The sequence below is a fragment of the Terrapene carolina genome, unplaced genomic scaffold (genome assembly GCF_002925995.2).
Source record: "Terrapene carolina triunguis isolate 2854851 unplaced genomic scaffold, T_m_triunguis-2.0 Scaffold95, whole genome shotgun sequence".
Classification (NCBI taxonomy): Eukaryota; Metazoa; Chordata; order Testudines; family Emydidae; genus Terrapene; species Terrapene triunguis.
The window spans coordinates 12,931,565-12,952,906 of record NW_020664446.1 but is presented as its reverse complement, the minus strand read 5'-3'; the positions used below and the strand labels follow the sequence as shown (position 1 = coordinate 12,952,906).

Here is a 21,342-nt window from a genome sequence, read left to right as displayed (position 1 = left end):
TCTTTTTTTTAAACACAGAATAGCCATAGGTGAGTAATTGTGAGATTTTAAAATAGAAACCAAATAATTCAAACCAGCAAAAATGCCTATTCAGTAATATGAGCATGCACAAGGGCTATCATTAGAGAGAAGTATTATATTATCAAACATTGGAGGGTGAAAAGCACACAGGCAGCTAACTATTTAACAATGAGCAAGGCTGACCTACTTCAAAGCACTTTTACAGCTGTTCAGGGAATTAGGTTTGTTGACTAAGTAATTAAGGTTGCCTCTGGATACACATGCAAATTAGATTTGCAATGCAAACTATTTATAATGTTGTAGAGATGCTTTGTATTTTTAATGTAAAATTATCAAGATAGGATGTGCAAGAGCGGTTGCAACCCCATTTTATAGGGGGAAAATAGGATGGGTATAGCCAATTCGGTGTAATGGCTATTGATAATCACAGGAGAATAGCTCTTCACACCAGACCAAAACAAACAAACAAACACTGTTTTGTGAAGGTGGGACAACTGATAAACAAGAGGCATACAGCAAATGTACAGATTTTTTTTTAAAGTTATTTATTTTTAGTGCTAAGAACTATGCTAAACATTTTACAAAAATTAAAAAAGACAACTTCACAAAAAAAAAATTATAACCTAAAGAGAGCACATAAACTTGAGAAATTATGAGATACTTTCATTTTCATACAGTTTATAGGAAAATAGAGAACTATTTGAGGGATTATAGGAGAAACTCTTTTTTTGTTTCCTTTTTTAAGGAGAGACGCATCTAGAATCATGGAGGAAATCTCAGCATTGAAGAAAGTCGTGGTTACTTGTTACTTTGTTGAATCAAAATGATTTAAGACTGTGTAGTCTGAAACAAGTGATAAACACAAAGGTGTAATCAAAACGAGTCAGGCAAATTTTTTTTGAAATACAAAGACCTTTAATCACAGCCAAATTCTCTTATCAGAAATGTGAGGCTAAAAAATATCTAACATATCGACAACAAAATGGCAGAGATTTCAAAATGAGATGATGACTCAATCAGTTTACCAATATGAAGAGACAAGAAAGTAAAGCAACTTTTCATTCATAGAAAACTTCATTTATTCAAACCAACATATCCAGAAATCTCTCTACTTCCTTAATCTCCTTCCTCAATCACAAGCATCTGACCCATGCATTAATGTATCTCACCTCCTAAACCATCATAAACACCTCTCCATGCTTTTTATTACTCAAGTTGAGTAGCAAAAACTAAGAACTAGGGAGATATTGTCCTATAGTTGTTCTTGAAACAACAATTTCAATAAAAAAAGATCACAGAAGAAGAGGTTACTTATCTTGTATGGTAACTGGAGTTCTTCAAGATGTATGTGTCTAGGTGTGCTCCATTTCAGGTGCACATGTGACCATTTCACTTTCAGAGATTTTTGGCAGCAGTGCTCATTTGGGCCACACATGCACACTAGCTATCATGCCATATATTGAGGATACATAGGGCTGTGATGGACAAACCTCACTCAGTTCCTTCTCTGCTACAAAGTCCCATAGAGATGTGACTCCAAAGCAGAGAAGGAAAGTGGGTATTGGAGGACCCATAGAGACAAACATTTTGAAGAACTCCAGTTACTGTACAAGATTAGTAAACTCTCCTTCTTTGAGTAATGTCCCTATGGGTGATCCACTTCAGGTGACACCTGAGCAGCACTCCTTAGAGAAGGTGGATGCTTTGGCATCTGTTCTAAAACAAATTGAATGAGGCGGTCCCAAATGCAGCATCTACCCAGGATGCATGCACTTGACCATTACACTTTGTGAATGGATGGATGGATGGAGATCCATGTGGCAGCTCTGCAGATTTCTCTGATAGGAATGTCTTTTAGTAGGGCAACAGAGGTAGACTGCAATCTGGTGAAATGAGCTATAATCCTAGGAGGGACTGGGATGTCAGCAGCTTCATAGCAGGCAAGAATACAACCGGAAACTCATTTTAAAAGTCTCTGGGTGGAGATGGGTGTTCCTTTAACTCTATCTGCTACAGAAACAAATAATCGAAGAGAGGCCCAAAAGGATCTAGTCCCGTTCAAACAGAAGAACAATACCCTCCTAATGTCCAAAGCGTGAAGGATGCTGTACTCCCTAAACTAATGAGATTTAGAGTAAAAAACTGGCAGATGAATAGTTTGATGTAAAAATCCAAGGCCAAATTATGTAAGAATTATTATGTAAGAATCAGGGATCTGGTCAGAGCGATACCTTGACTTTAAAGAAAACAGTAAAGAAAACGGATTGGGGGGAGGGTCACCATCCAAGTCCCAAACTCACTAACTTTCCGAGCAGAGGTGATATCCACCAAGAAAGTCATCTGCATGCATAGGTGTAAGACTGAGCATGTGGCCAGGTGTTCAAAGGGAGGTTTAATCAGAGAGTTGACTAATTTAAAAACCCAGGCTGCGGTGTGCTCCCTGATGTGTGGAAACAGGCTGGATAACACTTTAATAAAACTAGAAGTTGCAAGGTGAGCAAACATCGAAAACCCTTCACTGGAGAATGGAACACTGTTATTGTTGCTTAGGTGAAAATTAACAGAGCTCAGAGAGAGGCCTGCATTCTTGAAATCAGAAAGGTACCGTCTCCTCCTAGTGGGTCTCTGCCTCCACCTTTGTGGGTCATACTGCCTCTGAAGTTGGATATAGGGCACGGATCTTGTTTTTTGTGCTGTATAATACTTTGCTTGTTTTTTTCTTTTGGGAAGGTGTTTAAATACCCAAGGATGTGAGGGTCACCCTGGAGACCTTTAACGTGTCAAGCGACTCATCCATCTTGGATGTGAACAGTTTCGGGCCCTTGAATGGAAGATCCTCAACAGTAAATTGTACCTCAGAGAAGTGGAGCCAGGAAGCTCATTGCGTTACCATGGCCGTGATGATGGAATGTGCCGCTCTCTCTCTCGAGTCCAGTGAGGCCTATAAGGCTGTTTGAGCAAGAAGGTGGCCCTCTGAGATGGTTGCTTTGAACTGCTCTTTTTTGTCCTCGGGTAGAAAAATCAATAAATTAAGATATTTTTGAATTATTTAGGAAATTATATTTGGCCATCAATGTCCCATAATTGATGATCCTAAATAGAAGATTCATTGACGAGTAGGTCTTTTGTCCAAAAAGGTATAACCTCTTCCAGTCCCTGTCGTACGGGATGGTTCTGGAGTGATCTTGTCTGCCCCTTTCATTCACAGCCTCTACCACCAGGGAGTTTGGCGTGGGATGTCAGAACAAAAATTCCATTCCCTTGGAAGGGATATAATAGGTTTTATCTGCCCTTTTACAGGTGGGTGAGATTGTTGCTGGTGTCTGCCAAGTGGTCTTGGCTGGGTCCATGAGAGCCTTTTTTATTGGTAGGGAAATCTTGGAGGAGGTTGAAGTCTGGAGGATGTCCAACAACTTATGTTGGGATTCCACCATTTCCTCCAGAGGTATTCCAGGGAATCTGCAATCCTCTTAAACAGTTCATGAAACTGTTTAAGATCATCTCCCATGGTGGGTAGTGAGGGCATGATGGCTTCATCCAGGGAAGAGGATGAAAAGTTGGCAGCTGGTGCAGGTTCCTAGTCTGAAGTCTCCTCTAATTCCTCGACTGCCTCTTCTGGAGGTTCAGAGGATCTAGATACAGAGGGTGAAGGAGAATGCCTCGACCTCACCCTGGGTGGACTTGGAGGCTTAGGGTACTGTTGGCAGTACACTGCCCGTGGGTCCCAGTAAGGCCACTGTGGTGGAAATGGTATGGGTGGTGGCATCCTTTGGTTCCTGTACCAGCCTTGAGTTTCAGGTGCTGGGTGATATTCACGGTGTTCTGGTGGACCTGGTCTAGTAGCTTCAAGGAAAGGCGAGGAGTGACGGGATGAGTAGAAAGCAACAGAGAGTCCTGTGGCACCTTTAAGACTAACAGCTGTATTGGAGCATAAGCTTTCGTGGGTGAATGCCCACTTCATCGGATGCATGAGTAGATTTACCCTTCATCACTAAATAAAGCTGATCTGGGCGGTGTTGGAAGATGGCTCAGTATCGAACATGCTGGAGTGAGGTCGATACCAAATAGTGGAGATTCTGGTGCCAAGGAGACCAGAAGATTTTTGTGGTGGAGAAATTGTTGCAATACCAACAGCCTCGATAAGAAGAAGGTGTTGTCGGTGGTACCGATGTGCTGCAGAGGCAGAAAGAGGCGCCATAGTCTGTAGCATTGCCAAGCAGCCAGGTGCCACATGTTTGAGCTGCTCCGGTGGTACCGAGGCAGAGACTGTAGGGTCTCCCTTTACTGCCTTTTTCCAAGCCAGCCTGCTTAGGGTCTCCTAAAGTGGATCACCCCAAGGGACCCTCCTCAAAGAAGAACTGAAGGTTGCAGTCAGAGTTCCTTGCACCTCTACTGTGTTTAGATGATACCAAGGCATCCTTTGGTATTGAATGCTGAGTATCACGGGGTTCAGATATAGTTGAGTGTTTGGACATAGAGGGTTCCTCAGTACCAAGACTGCTTGAAGCCTCATGGGGTGCAAGGTCTCTTTGGGCAAGCTTCTTGCTAAGGAGATTTGGAGCTACTCTTTTTGCAGAAGATGTGACAGAATTCAATTTTTATTTATGTATTTTATAATTTTGATGGATAGAATCATAGAATATCGGGGTTGGAAGGGACTTCAGGAGGTCATCTAGTCCAACCCCCTGCTCAAAGCAGGACCAATCCCCAGACAGATTTTTGCCCCAGATCCCTAAATGGCCCCCTCAAGGATTGAACTCACAACCCTGGGTTTAGCAGGCCAATGCTCAAACCACTGAGCTATCCCTCCCCCTTATTTTTAAGAATGATGTTTAATTTTATCAATTTAAATTTTTGATTGTGGAAAATTATGAGGAAATCGGACAATTATTTAATGACAGTACATACTGAGATTCAAAAACTGCTAAATGACTGCTAACACAAACTGTCAACATCACATATCAAAATATAAAAAGTACCTATCCTTAAATCAAACTCTAGTTCTCAAGTTGCATTTTTCTTACTTTGTGTTTCTGTAAATTTCAATTATAACGGATGGAAAAAAAATTTCGTCAGCTTGTGTGTGTGTATGGCAAAATTGACATTTACTGACCTTTACCAATAAAAATCTCATTCTTCCAAGCCTAACTATGAAGTACGAATGGGATAACTAACTAAATAAGCAGCATTGCTAGATGCTTCATCTCAGGCGAAGGCGGTTGAGATGAAACTGAGGGCAGTTCATCCATCACAGCCTGTGTACCCTCCATACAGGGCACAAAGGATAGCTAGGGAGCATGTGAGGACTGAACGGGCACTGTTGCCAAAAATCTCCAATTGAAGATACCAGGGGCACATGTGCACCTATAGTAGAGCACCCCCAGGGACATTATTTGAAGAACTTCCAGCTCTAACAGTAGGCCAGCAATGTATCACTTTTGATCACAAGTGTCAGAGCAAGGTGAGGATGATATTAAACACAAAGATGTGTGTATCCCATATCCCTGTGGAACAGCAGTATTGAATGCAGTTATGTAATTTAAATTACACAAGAGCTTCAGACAGAGACTTATATTATTTATTGGAAAATAAAAGTGATGAACAATTATGAATTCAATTTCTATTTCAGGAACATTTTCTCATTTAAACTATACAAGGCATATTTTATCCTTACTCTCCCAACACTATCTTTCAGTTATATTGTAAATTCATGTTCAGCTACAATTCAGTGCATGTTAGCAGAAGCGGTTTGTTTGACTACATGGGAAGATGTATGTATTTGGTGACAGAAGAAAAACATTTAAAATGAAAACCACATAACACTATACTTTCATCTGATCTAGAAAAAAATTCAGAATTATTTTTGTATGTATATTTTTTTTAACAAAAGGTGAGATTTAACACTGAAGGAAAACCATAAAACCATTATAAAAGCTGGTTTTAAGATAAGAAACCTTTGCAGACTGGAGATATAATAATTCCTAGCTTGCTGATGTTATTTGTCAAACTGGCAGGTCTTTTCAGTAGAGTAAAGGGGGAAAAAAACATGTTACAAATAGCCTTTCCTCTTATCTCTTCTAGCCTTCTCAATAACTACTGAACATTGAAGAGAGCATTGTGCTATAAAAATACTTTTGCTGAGCTTTAAATTCCTGATCAGGGTTTCTCTTGGAAATACAGATTAGTTCACGTGAAATGCAGGAGTTGCCAAGTGACTATATGCTTAGTACAAAATATAATTTGTTGCTGTTTAAATTTTGTCTTGCTTATTGCAAAATGCCTGGATGTTTAGACTTACTGAAAACTATAATTATCTTTCCCTGCTCTCTTTTCAGACACTATTCCTATGATTTAATATAATAAATTAGTACAAAAATTCTAAGAACCATAAAAAAGATGGGTAAGTAATAAGCATATCAGGACTTTTCAATACTGTTAACCCTTCTTCATTCTCCTTTCTGTATTAAATCTAATTTCAATTGTAAGCTCCTTGGGACAGGGAGTAATTATTATTCCTGTCTGTAAAGTGCCATCTATAGCTATTGCATTGGGTAAATAATATAGTTCTCAGGAAGATTTAGTAATATGGTTACATTTCCCATTGTCTCAGCCTATAAACTCATATTATCTTGTATATAGTTAAGGCCTATTCCTCTCAAAGAAAATGGTATTAAGGAGATAAAGGATCTTCATTCACTATTTGTTTAGAGTAGAAGGTGACTAGCAAAACACTCCTAATGCCTTAAATTATGAAACTATAGGGAAGGCTTTTTTTTCCCCATATACCTGTACAAAGGCATTATTTACACTAGAAAGTTACTGCTTTAACTGTACCAGTGTAGTTAAAGCACCATAGATCCCTCTCCCCCTTTTGCAGATGCAGTATAAAGGTGCTTATACCAGTATAGCTTTTTCCTGTAAGGGAAGAAGAATAACCTGTAACAGTATACCACCTTTATATCTGCACCCACAGTACTAGTACAACTATATTGGTTAAAAAAAAAAAGTCACACACCTAACTGATGAAAGTTGTACTAGGACAACATTCAAGTACAGACTAGGCTTAAAATATTACAATCAGCTCAGATGTGCTAAAGACTGGTTGGAATGGAGAATCTGAGTATAGGACTAGAAAGGGAATTATGTCACCCCAGCTCTGTATTGCAGATTCCTTTTTGAGTGACTTATACTTTTTTAGGATAAATTAAACCCACTCATTAAAAGTACCTGTTTAGGTGTGGAAAGGCCCATAATATTTGCACTCTCTCTAACTTTCTGTCCAGTTTTTAATAATCAATCATTTAAATAGTGGGCCAAATTCTCAGTTGATGTAAACAGACATAGTTCCATTAACTTCAAGACTGACAAAGTCAATTGAGCTGTTCCAATTTATACCACCTGAGAATCTGAGCCACTATATCCAGTTCAAATTTTAAATTTATTAAAATCTAGGGGCATCAAATACCTGGCAGATGTCTTTGGCGCACAGGGTCTTTACTCATTTGAACTACAATTTGCTTTTGGTCTTTCCTGTAAACACTATTTTGGGTACCTTCAGTTAAGACATTTTAAAAGTTAAAAGCCCTAGCATAAGATCGACCCTTGTAAATTTAATAATGTACTTAGGTCACTAAAAGTTTTTATACTGTATCTTGCTGAAGAGTGTTAAATGAGTTGGACAACCCTTTTGCAGTAAAAGCCAGAAAACCATGTGAGGAAAACTGTGGGCATGAGAGAGAGAAGCAAAGATGGCAAAAAATATGAGCTATGTGGGATCCACTTAGAGATTCTACTTGGGTATGCTTTTTGTACTAAGCCTACACAAGTTGCTTTGAAAGCTACAAGTGATGTGATCACTAGAGACCTCACACCTAATTTATTTTTAATAGAGGCAATACAATAGCCATGCTGTATATTGGCAATATGATAAAACAAAATCAACTGAATTGTGACTTAAAAGCTCCATACGAACATCTCTAATTTCTATGGACAAGTACAAGGTAAACATTCCAAGCACTGCCCAAGATTTTTGCAGAAGTCTTTTGCAACAATTTGAAACGGCACTCCTGTATGTCAGAGAGAGACTGCAAAACAAAGCACAATACTTAGAATCACATTGTCTTTCTCCCCACTGTATTACCCTGATTCTCCCTCTGCCTATAATAGAATACTGTGTGAAATCTTCTGAGGGGAATCTCAAAGAGGGTGGCTTGTTTAGCCTAACCAAAAGAAGGCTGAGGGGAGATATGATTGCTCTCTATAAATACATCAGAGGGATAATATACCAGGGAGGGAGAGGAGTTATTTAAGTGCCAATGTGGACACAAGAACAAATGGATATAAACTGGCCATCAACAAGTTCAGACTCAAAATTAGGTGAAGGTTCCTAACCATCAAAGGAGTGAAGTTCTGGAACAGCCTTCCAAGGGGAGAAGTGGAGGCAAAAAACCTAACTGGCTTCAAGACTAAGGGTATGTCTACACCCAGCCGCTAGTTTGGCGGCTGGCAATCGAAGTTCTGGGTTCGACTTATCGCGTCTTGTCTGGACGCGATAAGTCGAACCAGGAAGTGCTCACCGTCGACTGCGGTACTCCAGCTAGACGAGAGGAGTACCGCAGAGTCGACGGGGGAGCCTGCCTGCCGCGTGTGGACTGAGGTAAGTTTGAACTAAGATACTTCGAACTTCACCTACGTTATTCACGTAGCTGAAGTTGCGTACCTTTAGTTCGATTTGGGGGTTTAGTGTAGACCAAGCCTGAGTTTGATAAGTTTATGGAGGGGATGGTATGATGGGACTGCCTATGATGGCAGGTGGCCAGTCATCAACTGCCAGTAGCAAAACTCCCCAATGGCTAGAGACAGAATACTAGATTGGGCGGGCTCTGAGTTACTATAGAGAATTCTTTCCCAGGTATCTACCTGGCAGGTCTTGGCAAGTGTGTAGAGTAATTTAGTGGAAGTAATTTCAAGACATTTGTTTGCTGGCCCTTCCCTTCTCCGCTCTCCCAGTGCTCCTGAATCACAGGGGATGCCCATGTGCAGATGGAGCCTATAGGTGTCAGCAAAAGCCTCAGCTAAAGGGAAGTGACCCCATTATTGTGCATTGGTTCCTCCCCCTCCCCCCAGTGTTCTAATCCTTGGGAGGCTATCTGGGGAATGCATTTAGGAGAAGGGGAAGACTTTTGCTTATATTAGGCTTTCTAGGGCCACGTCAGGAATGAGGAACCATGGGGACTTGGTTGCCAAATACCCAGTTAACCTTGAAGTTTGATTTACAAGTTTAATTGGAATTATAAATTAAGTTGCGGCCAGAGCTATTTTTTAACCACATTTACTTTAGCCAGAATCATTCTGGAACATTAAAGGGTGAGCAAGGCTGGCACCCAGCCATACAAGATGCTCCTCTCTTCCACTGTCAAACCATTTTTCTTCCCCAACAAGATTTTAGCTCAGATTTTTTGTCATTAACAATTACAAAATACTTTCAGCTCTTTTTAATTAAAAGAGAAATGTATAGTCAGTGCACCAAAGTTCATTCTGGACTCCGCATACACTTTTTGTTTGGCTCAGTGTTTTAGGATTCTGGGTGAACAGCAAATAAAATATAGTTTTATATTTTATATTTTATATAAAATAAAGTTTGGCACAAGACTAGCAAACTTATTTTCCAGTTTATTCCACATAGAACAAAAGCTTTTTCTTTGTTCTGATAATAAAAAAAGTCCCTCCTCTCAGCAAAACGTAAAGCCAGACCTGTTTGAAACATCATGAAATAAATTTTAACTACAGGTGGAACATCCACAACAGAGCCTACATACACAGTAACAAATCCCTAAACTGCATTAAAAAAACAAGCCTGAGTTTGACTACTAAATGAAGCAATTAGTGCATTATACTATTATGATTTTGCTTTTCTAATACTGCAGTGATAAATGGCTAATTGCTAGTAGAGACTGCACCAGAGCTACATTTATGACTTAAGTGCTCAAGAATACATAAAATTTAATCCCTCGCAGCTGCTGCTTTACATTCTCTTTGGGACAGCACACTGATAATCCATTTGTAATTATAGATTTTTTTGTTCAATGATATAACATACCCTTTTTATTAAATACTGTTTTCACAGATTTTCAAATTAATATGTACTATCTCTGCTGTGATCAAAGACTGGAATTAGAGTATATCATTTTAAAAATAATTTATCTATAAGCACATTTCTATTTTTTATTAACAAATGTAAACAAACTCTTTGATAACAAGTGAAATTAAAGTTGGTCTCAGGAGTCAAACTAACGCATTTTCCAGACAGGAAAGAAAGCTTTCAATATTTATTTCAGTAACATGCAAACGCCTCAGTATTTTATGACTAATACTGTATTGGACAGGCAACTGAATTTACATTTAGTGTAATATTAATCTATATATTAGATATTATACTAATATAATCTTTGGGAATCTAAAAGCAGAAATCCAGGTTCTATAGAGGCCTGCCTGAGACACGCTATGGAATATAATATCTTTTTTAGGCTGCATTGTCCTTTTACTGAATGATCCCAAAATTCTTTATACAGACAGAGTCCTGAAATGCAGCCACATCCAGGTAGCAGATGAAGCAGCTGTTCTGCTCCAGGAACACTACTCTTGTTAATATGTATATACACCTAGACACTCCCCGCCAATCAATCAATCTATAAGCATTTCTAATGCATCCAGATACCTCAGTAGGTGGCATATTTGAAACAATGAGAGAACACACACTTCTTCATTTGAAAGGAGAAGGAGTAACTTAGGCACATAGAATGTAATTGTTGAAGTTAGAATTTGGCCAGGACATCATAGCTGACACCCTTACCCTTGCAAAAAGCACCATATTCATCAAAAGTAGTACAGACTCTGTTTTAAGATTCCTCTCGACTTCAGGGTAAGATCTGTACCTTCTGAATCACCAGATGAATACCACCATTCTCTGGAGCACTGGTTTTCTTTGCAAGCTGCCCATCAAAGAATTGATATGACCCAATCCATCTTGTTTTATAAATTTTGATCAGCATAAAAATCCATCAGATTTAAAACTCTGATCATACTTCCAGGCCTTGCCTTCGCTAGGAAAAAAAGGTCTGTTCTTAACTGCAGTTAAATTAAAATCCTAGTGAAGCTAAGGCACTTTGTAGTTTTCTCACTATTTAGCAGGTTGATTGAGAGACTAGGCTCCCCCATAGCAGGTAGAGTTAAAAATTAATTCATGTGAACACTACAAACTGCCTTGGCTTCACGTTTGTTAACTCCAGTTACCTAACGAGTTAAGAAAATACCTTTTTTCCTAGTGAAGAAACAGCCTCAAGTCCACAGTGAATTAATTTGCGGATACAATGATAGGGGTAGAGAAAAATGTGTATGATCTCTAACCTAGGCAAATCATATGCAGAACCAACCAAAACTGTTTGAATAGACCAACAGAGTTTTCATTTAAATAACTCGTCTGGGACCAAGATCTGCACAATTTTAAGATTTTCTCAGCTGAATATATCCTATAATGCTTTTTCCAAACTTTTGAAAGCTGAGCTCCCCGTCAGGAAAATAAAACCAATCATACCCCCTGCCTTTAATCCCACCATCTATTATTTTCATCTTCATTTATGCATCTTCCATGCCAGGCTTTCTGACTAGTTCCCTTGTGGCCCACATTTTTGAAGACTCTGCTTTAATGAATAAGATCCAGCTTTAGAAAATATAACAACGGGCAATTTATATATATATTACACACACACACACACACATACATACATACATACACACTATTTTTTGCAAGCCTACAATAATATTACAGAAAATTAGGTAGCAGTTTATACACTATTTACATACAATGTTCATCAATCCCATAAAGTGAGAATATCGCAACAACCAATGGGAACAGAGAGTGGCCTATCTGTAGCAGCACGAGTGAGTATGGGGGCATGAGGTGACCTTTAATTACTCGTGCCAGCTAGCACAACTACACCAGTGCTCTGTAGGAAGAATGCTACACCAGGTAAAAGCATGGCAAGGGGTACTTCCCCTTGGTGCAAAGGAGAAACCCAGAAAGCAGAGTGTGATTTTCTCAATCACACTTTGCCTTCTGGTCTGCTCCAACAGCAGCACAACAATGTACTACCCCTTGCTTTGAGTTCATGGCAAAGCCACAAATTAGCATAAGAACACAAGTAAAGAAGTGACTATGACTGAAAAAAATGTGTAATGGATATTGATTTAAATTTCTTTCAGTGTTGGGTATGAGCCATACAAGAACTGTATGGTATGGAAGTAGATTTTCCCCTCTGTTAGGACTGCTTTGTACCTTATTGCTAGCGTACAGCAGTCCTAACACCAGCATAGCCATCCCAAAGAAGATCACCCAAATATAGAGGAATCTTTCGGCAGTTTTGTGCATCTTACAATATAAAATAAAAATTATCATCAATGTTTCATGAAAGAGTTGCACATTCTACTACAATACAGTGTCAAAAAATTAAGCACAATCATTGTGATGAATGTTTTCTTCCCCCGGGACCAAATTGGCGGGGGCCTGCTGGGTTTTTCACCTTCCTTGCAGCATCCTGGAGGCAGAGTCAGGTTGAATAATAATTTGTGGCAGTAATTGGTAGGAATGTTAGTTCATCACCATTTGCAGCCAGTTTCCAGTGCGATTAGAAGGTGTCATAGGTTTCACCCCCACTCTGAACTTTAGGGTACAGATGTGGGGACCTGCAGGAGAACCCCTTAGCTTAATGTGTCCTGATCAATCTACTTGAATCTTGAGTCTGGGTGCACAAGAGAAAGCAGGCTCCAACCAGCAGCCATTATTTATTACTTCCTCCCCATGAGCAAGTGGGCAGCCAGGGACAAGGAGTGAAGTGGGAAATGGTTGGATGGAAGGGTGGTGGAGTAAGTACATCTGGTAACAGGTCAACAGCACACTTCTCACATCATGAGCAAAACAGAATCTCCACAAGAATTCTGACTCAGCAGGGTGTTGCCCCATACACTGGGCTTAGGGGTTAGTCTCCATCTAGCCCTAAATTATTTACTGTAATTTTATAAGAATGACCCTAAAAGTTAGCATTTCCCTCTTCCCTCCTACAACCTTGGAATTTTTGGTGCGTGACTTCTGAAATGCAAGGAAAGGTCAAAATGCACAAATACTATATTCCCTAAATATACAGCAAATACACTTTTTCAAAAATAAAAAAAAAAGTTGTATAACAAGTATGAAACATGCACAAATAAAATTTAATATTTTAATAATGTAACAAGACAACAAAAGCTGCACTTCAGTAAAGTTTGTGCTCATCCACATAAACGTGCACATTCATATAAATTAAGGGTACAAAGTAATTTTACCTATATAAATCTCAATCCTGCAATGAACTAAATACTCTGGCCCTGATCCAGCAAACCACATAAGCATGTGCTTAACCTTCAGTATGTAAGTAATCCCATTGACTTCAGAGTCTTAGGGATAGATTGCCACTTTCCTGATTAAGAGGCAGATAGATGCACCTCACCAGGAATGGGAATAGAGTAAGCAAGCGCCAAGGCTCTGCTCATTCTCTCCCTGCCTGATTTGGGAGGCGGGTAGCAGAGGCATAGATTCTTACCCCCTGCATGACCAGATTCAAGGTGGCTCCACAGATGCATAAGGTGTTGAGGGGTCAAACCCCTTTATGTCCCTGGGTAGGTGAGCAGCCCAGGACACAGTCTGGGGTTTTTGTCTTACGTTTTTTAAACTATCATCTGCCTATTTCTGTAAAAACATAGATATAATATAATTCTATTCCTCTGCTCCAGACCCTTAATATCTCAGGGATTTGGTCCAGGTTTTGCCACAAAACGATAGTGTCTAACAATTCTGCCCTTGCAGGCAGACTACTGCATACCTAGCTGATACACAAACGCCGTATTTTAACAGACAGTTTGATCTGGATGGCCAGAGTAATTGCAAACCTTATGGTACTCAACTCCACAGGAGTCACACAGTACCTAGTATTTACATATCTTAGTAATTAGTCTTACAGCAGTGCAAGAAATTAATTTAATTTCCATAACAGAGTGAGACTGTCAGTCATTTCCAAGGGGTTAGCACCACAGCTATAATCTTGAAGGATCTGAAGACAGACATGTGACAGGTGTCAAATCAATGTGTCACCACCATATTCAAAGTTCACTAAGATGAAATCTTACTATGGGCACAGTTTATGACCATGATGCCATGTATATTACCATATAAATGTCAATGTTTTTAAAATTGTCACATGAATGTGTGCCAGAATTTAAGTTTCCTTTTAAAACAAAAACATCTCTATCTCTTACATTTGCAAAGAAAGCCTTCAAAAGAAGAACATGAATCTGCAAACAAACAATAGCTCTTAGAGATGTGATCCCATTTATCTCAATGAGATAATTATACTGAAATCTCACAGTAATTTAAACATCACTAATTACTTTACTACTGAGCATTAGTACCAGAAACACCAGGCTCATATGCTTGCTTGTCACTGTGGGGTGTAGTGGTTGATACTTGAGCAGAGTGCAGTGGGGCAGCTATATGCTGCCAAAGATCGTTGAGGTGGGGAATAAAGAATTGAAACCTACCTCCTACCAAATTTCAAATCACTTCTGCTTCTATCCAAAAGGATAAAGGAAAAAGAAGGCACATCCCCTTTTCAATAATAAAAGTCCCAAATGTCTTCTGGGGACTCTGACGGGGTTGGGACTCACCACCGCAGCGCCTCCCGCTGGCACATCTGGGAATTAGCTCTGTCCTCTGCGAGGCGCCCTCTGCCGGTGGTGTCCCATCTGTCATCTGCTCCCCTGTTGGTGTCTGGACCCACGTTGCTCCCTGCTCGGCAGTGTCCTCTTTAGGACACTGCCCTCCGGCAGTGCCCACTGCTCTGGTCTCACCCCCTTCCGGGGGTCTGATGTTTTCAGCAGTCCTCCGTCTGCACCTGTTCCAGTGGCCGGCTGCATCCTCAAAGTCTAGACCTTTGTCACAGGGGCCAGCCACAGCCTGTATCAGGCCATGCTCCTCCTCAACCAGGTGTAGTACAATGGGGAAGGGGGGGACCCAGGCCCACCCCAACCCAGGGACCCCTCTACCGGCAGCTTCTCTGCCCTCCTTTTCTCCCCTTGTCAGACTTTGTCCCTGGGCTGCGTCCCCTTCGGCCCTGTGCACCTGCTCAGCCCTTTGTAGCAAGGCCTGCAGCCTGGAGATTTTCTTGGGTGGAACTCCCCAGCTCCTTCTGCCCTTCCCCAGCACTGTTCTGTCCAAGGTGCTACCTTTCAGCCCAGGAGCCAGTCCTCCTCCCTTGGCAGTCAGGGAGATACTGCCTGTCCTCCTGCTAGGCAGCCTTTATATAGGGCCTAACTCGGCCCTGATTGGCTGCCTCTGCCCTGCCCTGATTGGCTCCTAACAGGCCTCTGTTAATTGGCTGCTGGCCTGCACAGGCTCAAAGGCCTGTTCCAGCCTTTTTCTCGGGGGTGGGGTACTGCCCCACCACAGGGACCAAAACCAAACAACTTCTGAATGACTTCTCAGATACATAATACATTAATATATTACTCTGCCCCAAAATTTAAAAATATCAGAACAAACAGCGGCACTATACTTAGATCCATACCAAATTCACGGCCATGAAAAACATGTCACAGACTGTGAAATCAGATCTCCCCCATGAAATGTAGCTACTGCAGGGGAAAGAGAGGGGCCTGGCAGGGGGCACCCCAGTCGGGGTCTCCTACCATTCACCAGGCCCCAGCTGCTAGTCCACTGGGCTGGGGAGGGACAGGTCTTCCTCTGCACAGCTGCTCTTTTGGGGGGGGGGGGTGATATCAGACCCACCTCCAGGTACCTCCCCTGGCTGCAGGAAGCTCCGTAGCTGCACTGCTTTCAGAGCGCCCACTGTACCCTGGAAAAGCCTGGACCAGAGGACCTCCGCATCACCAGTATTGAGAGACAACCTCTGCTGGTACCGACTCATTTTATGGAACCTACTTGCCCTCCGTCTATGCCATCTTTGATGGTGTTTCATCATCCGGTACCAACATGGTTCCCATGCAGACTCTTTCAGGGTACCAAGAAAGATTTCCAGTCAGTATTGACACGACTTCCCCCATCACTACTCCACCTGTCAACTAGCTATCAAATCTTTATACCAGTAAAGGTTCAGGTACCTCCCCAGAGCCTGGGGTACCAACTCTACCTCTGGTACTGGCCCCGTCCACTCACCTGATCCCTCATCTGACTCAGAGAGGTCTATACACGGGCCCTCTGTTTTCCTGCTGCCTTCCCCTGAGATTCAACCCAAGGAGGACACTCCCAGCAGGAGACATACTCACAGACTCTTGCAAGGACAAACTTAGGGCACTCCCCCTTTCATTTCTGCCCGTTGAGCAGAGTGCACATCTTGATGTGTAGCACCAAGAGGGACATAAACAAAGAGCTGTAAAGTTTTGATTGTAGACTTTACCCATTCTCTCCAGGACTCAAATGTGAAAGATGAAGAACACAGTGATTTTGTCATATCAGTTTCATTTTATGGTCCAGATGTTACTTTTTTTTGCAACTTGGAATTTCCATCCCTTTAATTATTTTTGTTTTTGGTAATCAACTTCTGAATTAAGGTTAAGGTTAAAAGTCAGCAGAATAGAAAAAATACAGTACAAGTACTAAAGTCATTTTAAACCAATAACAACAGAGGAAATAATTTGTCCTGAATAATTGATCTGACAAATTTAGTCTCTTTCACTGTTTATGGAATATCTGTTATGGAATAAACGGTTGGTAAATCAGTCTAATTTATTTGCTATTCACAATAATTCAGAGGTTCCAAAAAGCAATTTCTAGAGTGCTCTACTTGTAACTCTTTTCCAACCTGAAAACTGATCCCCTAACCATACCCTTTTGTCCCTTACTCTTGAGTCAGTTGTCTATACCATTGTGATGGGGTATACAAACCCCACACTGGGATGGAAGGGATTAAAAGACTATACTGGGCCCAGCTAGTCCCGCTCCTCCAACCTTGAAGAGCACGCTCCAACTGGAGACCGGGTTGAAAAGGTAGCAACCCTGCTCAGAAGGGGAAGCCTGTGGAAAAGTGCTGACCTACCCTGCAGGTTCCTGAAAAAAGAAGTCCAAGACACCTCCCTGAGAGACCAGGGACTGTATGCTGAGCCTGGTTGGGGCTGATAGAGAGAAAATATAAAAGGGAAACCAAACTATCTGGGACTGGAAGCGGAGAGAGCAGAAGTAGGAAGCAACCCAGGGAGGGTAACGCTGAGGGTCCACAACCCTCCCCAGGGATCAACGCTGCTGACCCTCCTAAGGCCCTGGGTCGGAGCTCAGAGGAGTGGGCGGGCCTGAGCTCCCCTACCACTATCCTCCCCTGCAGCCGAGTGGACTCTAACCACTAGGTCACCTAGCCCACCAAGGATCCTACTTCAACCATAATATTCTTTCCTACTCTATAATTCTTTAATAAGCTGTAAGTTTATTACAGAAGTACCTAACTCAACATGAATTTCTATATCTTATCAAATTTTTCTGACCAAACTTTTCTTTAAAATATTGATAGATACAAATTTCACTAAAATCCTTAAAATAACTGGCTATGATTCACTTATCACAGATAAAACAGACTTATCCAAAACCACCCTCAGAAACGCGACTTAAACAAATACAACAAAATTCAGAACAATGAAACACAAACAGTCACTGTATTAACAGGCTCAATCCAGTGGTGCATTATTTTAACATACCTTCATAACCCTACATGAAGTACATTACTTGCCAGTGTAAAAATGCTTATATAAGTAAGTCTGTGGGTACTAAATATTAGCAAACCATGGTAAATTATCCATTCAAAGGAGTGACCATTATAACTAGTATATTGCTTTCATTTACTTTAGAGTTTAGCAAGTGTAGTTCGTTACTTGAAATATGAATCCAAGATTATTTTTTTTAAGAAAAGCACAGCAGAGGTTTGTAAGCAACAAGTCTTTGCAGGTTCTTGTAAATGAACAGTCAAAGTCTGCATTAGCATTTGATAGAGTGAGTGAGTAACTTGCTTGCATTTTTCAAGGATTTTTTTTAGCATTAATTGAGGATAGTTTTTGCAATTTAACATTTATAAAAAAGACATTACCAGATAGGCAAATAAAACTGCTCTAATAATCAGTTCAGGAAGTGATGGTGGTAGAATTTCAGAGTTTAAGATCAGAGTGGACATGGCGTCTGGGTGGGTAAGAATAGAGGGAGGTGGAAGGAGCCTCTTCCCACATAACCTTGTAAAGGACCAGTTACAATGGGAGTAAGAGGTTTAGGAAATGTAAGGACTCCACATGGCCCATGCTACTGCAAGTGATAAGGTCCACATATCCATTATAATGTGTATTTCAGTCTGCAGGAATCATGGAGGCAGAACCAGACCTTTCAGTCACTGGCAGCATAGGGAATGCCCTGTCTCATGAAGTTCCCTCCAACTGAGAACTTCAACAGCCAGCATAATTTAAATCTATATTTCTTCAATTACAGATAATAATATATATACACAATATAAAGCATACAATATAAAATATATGCTTTGAGGTTCTCCTACTGTAAAACATGATAAATTATACCTAATAACAACAAACCCAAAGCCTTAGACTTCAATTTCTATCTCTATTCTGGATGGTCCATTAGTCTCCAGGGTGGGCCAGATCTGTGCACTTTATTACACAAACAAATAAAATTTTCAGGGAAGTCCAGAGAAGTTCTCCTATTCTTCTTCCTGCTAAAATCCACAGATCCCATTACAATGGGATTTTCAAAGCAGTGTGCCTATAAATTGGGTAGCATAATCATCCTTTAAAAATTGACATTCAGAATGAGTTAGATTATATACATTTTTCCATGTTCCCCGGCACTAAGTCTTAGAGAAGACTTCTATCAAAGAGAGGAAATGGCATTGGTTAACACTGGATGATCAACAGCAGAATTTGATGAACCAATGGCTGTCTGGCAGATCTCAGTACAGGAGACACAACTACGCTGCCCTGAGATTATCAGTACTCCTATGAACTGGATTTTAATGTTTGACTAAAGAATATTTATTGAATTTACTTAGGATGAATGCTATGACAGTTGTGAGAACTACCTGCCTGAAGTAAAAGAAGGGTCTCAGAGAAAGCTCCCAACTTCAAAAATAAAAAGTTTCATCCGATTGGAGATGATAGCCATTGGGAGACCTACTCTAATGAATAGGAAATATAATGACCCCTCCTTCAGGGGTTCAATCTGGGAAGTGCTGTAAAAAGCAGAATGTGTTTCCAAGTTCATGTTCTTTTACCTTGCAGGGTTGGAATATGTTTAATGCCCTAAAGAAACATTTAACATTAGGATTTGTACAAAACTATTTTTTCCTTGAACATACTAAAAACATTATAATACAGAAACTTGACATTTTTGCCTCAGAACTCTTACACATCCACTGTAAAACCCACCTGGGGGAACTCAAGGCTACGTTTCATTTGTTTAACATGATAGTTAAACTATGGGCTTCGTACTAGCCAGTAGAAAAATTTTGTTTGTTGACTTCTCTTTCAGGATCAGTAACAGCAATAATCACTTCATCCAAGTAGAGACACAAGATAGGTAAAGTAATAGCTTGTATTGGACCAACTTTTATTGGTGAAAGAGACAAGCTTTCGAGTTTAAACAGAGCTTTTCTTCAGGTCAGGTCATCCAAATATTCATTTTAAACCTGTCTTGTCCTGGAGGATTGATTTTACAGCAGCAGATCTCCTCTGTGTGTTTGAGATATCCAAAGTCCAACACTAGGTTAATCAAGCCTGAGAGTCATAGCCTTTTCAGCCAGAAAGTCAAACAATATCACTGCCACTCCCTCATTCCTATCTTCTGCACTGTCCTAGGGAGCAGTGGAAAAGGTGGAAAGACATAGCAGGGACTTTGCCTACGTTTTGCAAAGTGTTATTCACCACCTCAGATCCCAGGTTCTAATACAGGGTCGTTGCAAGGCACCTTAGGGCTTGTCTACCCTTTCTGGGGGATCGACGCACAGCAATCGATGCATCAGCAGTCGATTTAGCGGGTCTAGTGAAGACCTGCTAAATCGACCGCAGATCGCTCTCCCATCAACTCCTGTACTCCACCGGATTGAGAAGAGTAAGGGGAGTCAACAGGGGAGTGTCTCCCATCGACACTGCATAGTGTGGACCCTGCAGTAAGTAGATATAAGCTAAGTCAACTTGAGTTATGCTATTCACATAACTCAAATTGCATAGCTTAGATCGACTTTTCCCTGTAGTGTAGATAAGGTCTTAGATGCAAAGCGTTCAATCACCAGCCCTCCAAACTGATTAATGATGAGTGAGATATTTCTGGGTTTAGAAGCCACTCCGCTAATCAGACTTCTCCCATATAAGTCATTCTTCTCCTTGGTGGTCAGTACAAACAGATATAGAAAATTTGTTCCACCCTGGACAGATATTTTTCTTCATGTAGTAGAGCTCATGGTTATTTTCCCGGAATTATGAAAACCCAATCAAACACATTGACTGCTGCTACCAGAACACATCCGACCTTTGGAAGGTGCAGTGCCCTGAGACCTCAGTGAATCACTGTGTTCCAGCTGGTGGACTTTGTGCTCTCTCTTTTTCTGCTACCCATTCCCTGAACTGAACTGGGAGGATCCCTTCAAAAAAATCTGATTCTTTGCATTCACAACTGGGAGTGGCAAATATACAATTGGAGCTAGATTCCTGCCAATGGATGAGATAGGGTGAAATGCAGAGGGGATACCTGGAATTACCGGATAGGTATCATATCAGCACTATCATTGAAGCATGCCTCTGTATGAGATGAAAATTCACAAAAGGCTCCAATAACAATTGTTTTTTGTTTACATGGCACCATTTGTTTACCTTTATGAACATCTTCAGCTTCTGTTAACATTCTTTTGAGAGGAGACCTTGTACCTAATTGTACTTACCCTCAGCCCAGTTCTATGATTGACAATCCTAGTACCATGTGTGTTTTTGTCCTGAATCCAAGATATTCCTGGAACCATATCACTGTGTATTTGCTTCCGCTTTCTCCATTCAAAATGCTGATCAAAAAATTTGTCTGGGAAGAGGTAAGTCAATTTCTTTCTTCCCTAAAGGCACTATTTTTGTTACTATGATCCTGGAGAGAGAGCGCCTGAGAGCACATGTAAGATCAAATGGTAATGATCAAAGCTGGGAAAAGAAAAAGGTTCCATCCAGCTACAAAACATGAAAATTATCTGA

The 21,342-nt window shown here is 40.7% G+C and overlaps 1 protein-coding gene across 1 annotated transcript in view; it reads right to left on the bottom strand.

The window, feature by feature from the left end:
• ATRNL1 (attractin like 1) overlaps positions 1–21,342 on the bottom strand; it is a 998,829-nt gene that overhangs the window by 761,856 nt on the left and 215,631 nt on the right. The window lies entirely within an intron of this gene.